This window comes from Poecilia latipinna, unplaced genomic scaffold (genome assembly GCF_001443285.1).
Source record: "Poecilia latipinna isolate Pla-1442-1.1 unplaced genomic scaffold, P_latipinna-1.0 Scaffold2896, whole genome shotgun sequence".
NCBI classification, from domain to species: Eukaryota; Metazoa; Chordata; class Actinopteri; order Cyprinodontiformes; family Poeciliidae; genus Poecilia; species Poecilia latipinna.
In genome coordinates, this window is record NW_015115512.1 from 10,665 (window position 1) to 18,558 (window position 7,894).

A 7,894-nucleotide genomic window follows, 5' to 3' on the forward strand; every position below is an offset into this window, starting at 1 on the left:
GCGTGGGTTTTCTCTGGGTACTCCGCTTTCCTCCCACAGTCCCAAAACATGACTGTCAGGTTAATTGGCCTCTCCAAATTGCCTCTTGGTGTGTGTGTGTGCATGCATGGTTGTGTGTCCTCAGTGTTGCCCTGTGCCTCTCGCCTGGAACGTTAGCTGGAGATAGGCACCAGCACCCCCCCCGACCCCACTAAGGAACAAGGGTGTTAAGAAAATGGATGGATTGATAGACGCATAATATGTTGCATGAGGGTTTGAAATACCTATTGTAATTCTAGGCTTGATATTGTTACCAGTTTTGATTCAGTCTTAGTATACACTTACTTATTAAGCCACACTGTGTCTTTTTTTCCACAATTACCACATCATTCAATCACTGGATCATTTCCCTGCCTAAGAACAGCAGAACTGACTACCTCATGACTTGCTAAAAACTGCTTTTTATCAGTGACAGATCTTAGTAAAAACAAAACTATCTCACCTCGAATTTCAGTCTTTCTGTCGACGTACTCATCAGGGAGCTGCTCAGCAGCCGAGGGTCTGGAAGTTATCCAGACTCGGGCTGTGGGAAGGAGGTTTCCTTTAATGAGGCTCGTTATTAGCACATCCACTGAGGCCTGCTCTCTAACATCAGTCACTGTCTCATTGTTGTCAAAGTGGAGAAGATGTTGACAGGCATTCAGTCCATCCAAGACAAATACAAATTCAAACCGTGTGTAGTTGGAGACGACAAATTCTTTTATCTCCACAAATAAATAACTGAGAAGCTCCAGAAAACTGATCCTTTTCCCTTTAATGAGGTCAATCTTTGATAAGTCAAGTGGAAATATAACTTCCAAATTGTCTTCAGCTTTTCCCTGTAAAGGTCTTACTTGATCTTTATCCCAGGTGAAGATGGAGTGCTGAGTTTCATTTTTTGCCCAAGTTGTAACAAGTTTCTGCACATGGAAGGATTTTCCAATGTCAGGTTCTCCTACGGTCAACACGGTTCGGATTTTCTGTTCTCCTCCGTTTTTGAAGACGTCAGAGGGAGCACTTAGTTTTATCAGTGATTTAGATGCTGTGTTTTCACTGGTTGCGTCATCATTCATATCATCAACAGGGACGTTTCTCATGATGTGTTCTGTGGTTTTCTGATTTGGATGATTGACTTCATCTTCGCCTCCATCATGGTATTCCTGGATGAATCTTCTCTTCAGACTTGAAACAAGGTTCTTTCGCCGCATGAGGCTTTCTAAATTGGAAAAACAAAGATTAGCTTGTTAGTAGTAACAATGTAAAAATGGAACAATTATGTAGTTGTAATAAATTGTATCAAAGATAGTATTTATTGATTTAGTTTGTTATCTTGTTTTTTATGGGGAGTTTTTAGTAAACATGTATGATAACGCAACTTTCTAGAAACGGTTTTGATATTAAATCTATAAAATTTTTAACTTAATGGCTGACTGTTGTACCAGTTCCCTTTACATAAACATTTGAATTAAATTAGACTGAATTATTTTTAACTATACTATTATACTAACGAGTGGGCAACTAACAAAACTCATAGCAAGTGAGCAATGTTTAGCAAAAGAACAAGTGTTTCTTTTTTTCTTTTTCTAAGTTATTTCAACCTGAGTTTGGTTGCATTTGGAGTACACTATATTAAAAGGCAGAGGGTCTGATGTGGTATTGGATGAAAGAACTATTTATTACTGAACGTCAGGGACGACATGCCTTCATGTAACCAGGAACTGATGCAGAAATAGTTTCCAACAGAAAGTAGATGAGGTGCTTCATTTGTTTTTTATTGCTCTCTTACCTCGACATTCTGTAACTTGTTCAATATATCCACCAGGAATCTTGTGAACTCCTGAGGGCTGAGAGATGATCCAGAGAAGAGCTTTGGGAAGCAGGTTTCCCTTGATGAGGTTCGTTAGGATCACATCCATCGATGCTGCCGTCTTTATATCTGTGAGCTCAATGTTGTTGTCGAAGTCCAGAGGAAGGTCATAGTTTTCCAGCCCATCAAGGACAAAAGCCACTTTTTTCTTTTCATAGATACTGACTCCTGGCTTCGCCTCATCATGGAAAAACCCTTTGAGCAAACTGTCCAAGCTCTGAGCTTCTTTTTGTGTTTTCAGCTCACTGAACTGAAGCGGGACTATGATGTCAACGTCCTTGTTGGACTTTCCTTTTGCCCAGTCAAACATGAACAACTTTGCTTGAAAGGTTTTGCCGATGCCAGCGATGCCCTTCGTCAGAACTGTTCGCACAGTCTTTTTCTTTAGGTCAGTAAACATATCGTTGTAGGTTTTCACCAGTTTCTCTTCATGTTGGTTGTTTGTGTCGATCATGTAGAGTTCTGAATCCGTCTCCGCTTCAATCAGTTCACCCTCATATGCAGCCAAGATCCCATTTTTCCCGATCGCCGTGAGTCTGTGCTGGACATCAATCTCTAAAAAAGGAGGTAAATTAGAAATGATAAAGAATACCTTGAGTTTTCATATAAATTTCTACAATTATTATATGATTACAATACAGATGTCATTATTCTAATGTTTCTACTAAATATTGTTTTCTAATTCTTGAACTATTTTTACTTCAACATTCCTTGATATGTTTATTTTACATGAGTGAACAAGTTTCGTACCTTTACAAACTAGAACCTTGTTGATGTATTTAGCAGGAATCTTTTTAACTCCCGAAGGCTGAGAGATGATCCAGAGCACAGCGTTAGGAAGCAGGTTTCCCTTGATGAGGTTGGTCAGCAGTACGTCCACCGCTGCTCGTTCAGTGATTTTAGTCAGCTTTTTATTCTTCTTAAAGTTAAGAGGAAGTTGACAGTTTTCCAAACCATCGAGTATGAATGCCACCTTACATTCCTCGTAGGTGGAAACTTGAGGCCGTTTCGTTTCACTGAGAAAACTATCGAGCAGATCTGCGATGCTTTGCGCTTCAGCTCTTAACCCTGCATTCAGCTCAGCAAAACGAAGCGGAACCATTAAGTCGATGTGTGTGTTGGATTTCTGCTTTGCCCAGTTGACCATCAACTTTCTTGTATGATATGTTTTTCCGATACCAGCAATTCCCTGTGTTAGCACCGTCCTGTCGTTCCTTTTTGGCGTAATGAATAGATCGCTGTAGGTCTCTACCATCTTATCCATGTATTTCCTGTTTTTGGTTATCTCAAAGAGTTCTGAATCAAATTCCACATCAGTGAGCTCACTTTCAAAGGTAGCAAGGATGCAGTTCCTCCAGGTCTCACAGAGTTGTTGCTTAGGACCGTTATCTGAAATGCAAAGGCACAAAACAAATAATAAAGAGCAATCAAACAAAGGTAAAGTATACATGTATTGGGAAATAATAATGATCTTGTTTGAACATCTACTGGAATTAATACCTTCCCAAAAATACTAATTAATAAAACAAATTGATTGGAGATTGAAAACGACCAAGTCATGCCACCATCTGATTATCGGGAATCAGGTATTGAATCAATATGCCAGGACATAGCAAGGTATTCAAATTACCACCAACTAAAACAAAACAATAAATAGATAAAATATATTGTTTTCATAGTTCTAACGCAGCAGGTGGACTCTGGACTGATCAGCCCAGTTCAGCAACAAACAAAATGTTTAACAGACAAAAAAAAATTACATTATTATATACTAGGTGTTACACTGAGAGGTGTGGTGTGGAAGGAAAACTCAGCTGTAGCATAGACAAAGGTGGTTTATTAGGCCTTCTTCAGCACAGCATAGTTCACGGACGAGACAAAATGACATCTTTCCCTACAGTCTCTTAGCTTTCAATCTCTCTGCTTCAGTCTCTCAAGCTTTCAGTCTCTCAAGCTTTCTCCCTTTTTTTTTCAAGGCTCAGCCAGCAGTCTCCTTATATACTGTTGTCCCCACTTTCTTAATTAACTGCCCAGCCAATCAAATTCCAGCAAACATGGCCCTTTCTATAAAAGAGGTGGGTTTGAGGCGGGTCTCCTCTTTGGTAGGTTCCAAGATGGCTGCCATAGGACACACCCAAAAAGGTAACAAATATTTCACAAACAAAAGGATCACATACACACATTCTAGAACTTAAACATTACAGAAAATCTTATTGCTTCTTAACACTAGGGTAAAATCTGTACATGGATACTAAGCCTCCAACGTGGAATTGGTCTGTGGGTTGCACAGTTTCAGTTTTGTGGTGCAACGTTCTGAAAGAGGCTAGACACACATGACTGCAAACCATACCTCTTTTAATGCTGAGCAGTTCATCCTCAGATGGCTTTGTTACAGACACTGATGTCACAGATTTGTGAGTTTGTGGAGGGCTAAAAAGACAACACAAGAAACAAAACATGAAAGGAATAATTGAAGAAATCTTGCTTGTTACAGAAAAGTAGCCTGGCCACAGCTAATTCAGCTCCATTCAAATTTCTCTTCACAGCACAGTCTTGGCTTTCTCCCATTCACTTGGATTTCTCCAGTAGGATTTCCACCAGGCCAATGAGCAAACAGAAGGAGAAGAAGAAGAATAACATTGTTTTAGAATTGTAGTTTAAGTAATGGCAGTGGACAAAGTGAACAAAGACGTTCAGTCTGTGTTGGCCACGCTTCAAAAACATTCACAGCTGCCTCGTTCAGCTCTGCAGTTCTCGCTTTACAGTGCAGGATGGATGTTTACAGAAGCAATTTCCTGTAAGCTTCTTAGGACAAACATGTGCAGAATATTCTCTGTTCTGCATTTTGAAAAGCTGAATACATATGTGCATTTTGTTTGAATAAAACTTTTGCTCAAACAAAATGTCTTACTTTAAGGCTTCACAATACTATATATTATAGTATAATATATTTTTAACGCATTATCAGTGTGTGCAACATTCATATCTTAAAGGACAGTTTGGAGTCCTTTAATTGTTGGCTAATATACTACAAGTGTGCTTACATCCTCACTTACAGCTTTTATCCCATCTCATATCTCACAGTCTGGGGTTTTGAGTATAAACAATGATGTCACAGTTTTCCTTGCTGCTTCCCTCCTTAAGTAATGTGAGAGATCATTACTCTCAGAACCAAGGCTGGCAGCAGGAGAAGCTGATCTGTGATAATTAGGCAGGCTGCAAATGCAACACAATCACACAATAATGACAATTGCGTTTTCCAGAAACAATAACGGTTTTCCATAACACTTTGGTTTACCTTGTTTCTTCTTTGAAGTCTATGTCATAAAAGCCAGAGTGGTCACTTCTCATTGAGATACTGGTTGGTGTAGGTGAAGCTGGTCTGTCATCCTCAGACATTCTGCAGATAATACATTGTCACTAATTATCTCTATATGAGTTTCTGACCACCAAAGAAAAGCAGAAAATACCAGAAATCACAGTTATGACTCTTCTACCGTAACGAAGCACCTGCACAAGACAAATGAGACTTTGTGTCTTTACAGTGTCTTTACAAATAATGTGAAGGCCATATTATTCCTTAAGTAATAATATACACCTGAAGAAAAGGAAAAAATATACTCACTAAGAATCAAGGGAGCTCAAATTCGTGACTCTAGTGTAAAATGACGCTGGAGCTGATCTTGATGCATGCATGAAGCCAAATGAGGCTTTAGCATCATTTTAAAGATGCAGTATTATGCATTTTCAAGGCACATAGTGCCATTTTACAGCATAGTCAACTAACTATGTAGGTATCCTGCAAGAGAAGCATTATTTTATTTTTTTTTTTTTTTTTTTTTATTTCTGTTTTCCAAATGAAATGATTAATTTGTTAAGATGGGTGACATTATAGACTGGTGCAAATACATGAGTTTATTTTTCAGTATCACAGTGAGACCAGATTAAAAAAAATTCACAGGATTTCTTTAGAACATGGAAATAAACTCGAGTCAGAGTTCTTTGCCAGATTGAGGAGGTAAATATTGTGTCAACATGTGGCAAGTTTGAAGGCTGAATCTACGTTTCAAAGGCTGCCTTTACTGCATGTGTTAGTCGAAAATTCACGTTCATATCACCAGAATTATTGCAGCTGTTTCTGTTTGCATTTCCTTCCTATCGAATTTCTTGATTTTCAGTTAAAGCAGTTCGGCTGGGACACTTTCATTTACCTGGTTTCTCCTCCTTTGAATTTTACATCAAGGTCCCTGGAACGGTCACTTCTCATTGAGATACTGGTTGGTGTAGGTGAAGCTGGTCTGTGATCCTCAGACGTTCTGCAAATAATATTAATAAATAAATAAAATGGATGAATGAATAAGTCATAGGAGGTGTTTTCTTATACACAATAAGGTGCAACTCTTTGTGCATGCTTTTCACTGGACTTAAAAACGTCTGTGCAAGCATATCGCCGTGTTTTGTGAATCTCAAATTTCGTAAAATTCAACAAACATCATTTCAACGTCAATTCTTCCCTAAAACTGGTGACGCTCCTGTAAGAATCCAGTTTAGCACTAACAGAGCCAGAGTGGAAGAGTCCAAATGCAACGAATGCCATGAAGATCCTTTGAAGTCGTTTGTTTCAACAACCACCTTCATTTACCTCATTTCTCCCAAAGCTGTGTCCTCCTTCAAAGGAGGAAGTCATAGGTGAGCTCTCCTGACTGATGCATAACTAATGCTGCCTGAAATAGCAACTCAGTAGTCATGTGACCTCACCTTGTAGATGAGGTCACTTCCTTCTTTGTATTAATAGCCAAAGATATTTTCTGTTTGCATTCATTATAACTGATGATCGTCTTTGAATCTATACTAAATGTTTTTTATTACAACACTAAAAGAAGGTTTTATTGGTTAGTTGATTCAAACTCATTTTAATCTAATAAACCATTAATTGTAAGTTGATTGTTTGCAGTCTGTGTGGTCTATAAAATATATATTGCTGTCAGTCACAGTTGATCAGAATGTACCAATAAAATAATGTAGGAGATTAATCAGGTGATTTGTTTTTGAGGAATAGCTGGACTATGAAATAACTTTTTGTTAAAAAGATATGGAGAGAAAACAAAATTCACCAGGTCATTTTGAACCACGTATGCATCTATGGGTTAAAGATTAAACCATCTAAAGACATTCATTATAGGTTTTATTCATGCATATAAGTTAATACTCCCGATTTTATTCCTTAATCTACAGAGATTTCCTTATTTGTGTCGGGTTAAGTGCATGCAAATGCCAGAAAACCAATTCAATTTGTCAGAACTATGAAGATCTGTTTCTAGATTGGACATTTTTCTCAACACATTCAACATTATTCTAGTTACAAATTCTAGTTTGCCTCATTGGTTATTGTTCAAGCTTCAGATATTTCTATTTTCACAGTCTCAGAATTTGAAAGTGTTTAAAATATTCTTTTCACTTTCATGTTTCAATGTAACATGAAAGACTCCAAACCAGTAAAAGCAAATATTTCATTTTTGTTTCTTACTTTGAATCCATGTCTGACGTTTCCTGATTTTATATCAGTCCAGCAGTGATACCGGTTCTGTCCTTAAAAAGCTGCTTTCTGTGGTTAAAGAGACAAATATAGGATTACACAATAATCCATTACACTCTTCCACATTCAAAGACATAAGATCATTTAAAGAGATCTCTAATATTGAAGATTAAACTCAAAGCTGCATAAAGCTGGGATTTATTGTCTATCAGTAAAACCATTCATATTTTATTTCTGTGTCCCTGGTAGTGAATACTCATTTTTGAGCAAAAACATATTTTATTCCTTTAGCTCATGTCAATACTCAGTCACGGTGCGTTCTGCTGATTAGACTTACCTGATTCTGTCTCCACCAATCTGCCTCCCTAACATTTAGGCGTCTCTTTTCTGCCTCTCCTCTCCAAACTAGTCGTCCTCCCTGTTTAAGCTTCTGGCAAAGCCAGTCATTTCCAGTTGTCTCTTGGTTTCCTCCC

The 7,894-nt window shown here is 38.0% G+C and overlaps 1 long non-coding RNA gene and 1 pseudogene across 1 annotated transcript; both read right to left on the bottom strand.

Annotated features, from left to right (window-relative positions):
- The window catches only part of LOC106939508 (uncharacterized), a 12,240-nt pseudogene extending 9,100 nt beyond the window's left edge, over positions 1 to 3,140 (bottom strand).
- Positions 3,141 to 5,189: 2,049 nt separating this feature from the next.
- Positions 5,190 to 7,700, bottom strand: LOC106939509 (uncharacterized). The gene is made up of 3 exons (XR_001422865.1): positions 7,413 to 7,700; positions 6,097 to 6,201; positions 5,190 to 5,285 (listed from the first exon to the last, which is right to left on the bottom strand). It is a non-coding gene; the product is annotated as an uncharacterized LOC106939509 (long non-coding RNA).
- Positions 7,701 to 7,894: the final 194 nt, after the last annotated feature.